Raw genomic sequence first — 439 nt, forward strand, 5'->3', positions numbered from 1 at the left:
TCGATCTTTTTTTTATTATATAATTGAAAAAAAAACCTTGCTACGTGTACTGTGCTAAGCTAACTGAGACTTGTCATAGCACTTGCATATCATTGCTCTTTTGTTGATTTTGATTGCTTCCATTGTCCTCATTTGTAAGTCGCTTTGGATAAAAGCGTCTGCTAAGTGACTAATTCTTAGAAAATCTCTAATTAATTGATTTTATTAAAAATAATATTATTTTATTTATTTCTCTCTTTTTTTTTTCAGAATTTGCCGTGTTGTGTATTACCATTTTTCTGCTAAATAAATTCTGGTAAATATTCCTTTGAAAGTAATGTTTTAATATTAATTTTATTAATAGTAGTAGTACTATTATTACATTAAGTACTATTTCTGTCACTGTTTCTTCAAGTTAAACCAAACTTTTATTTTGACGGGTTGCTGTGAAGACCTTTTA

The sequence above is a fragment of the Cyprinus carpio genome, chromosome A1, assembly GCF_018340385.1.
Source record: "Cyprinus carpio isolate SPL01 chromosome A1, ASM1834038v1, whole genome shotgun sequence".
NCBI classification, from domain to species: Eukaryota; Metazoa; Chordata; class Actinopteri; order Cypriniformes; family Cyprinidae; genus Cyprinus; species Cyprinus carpio.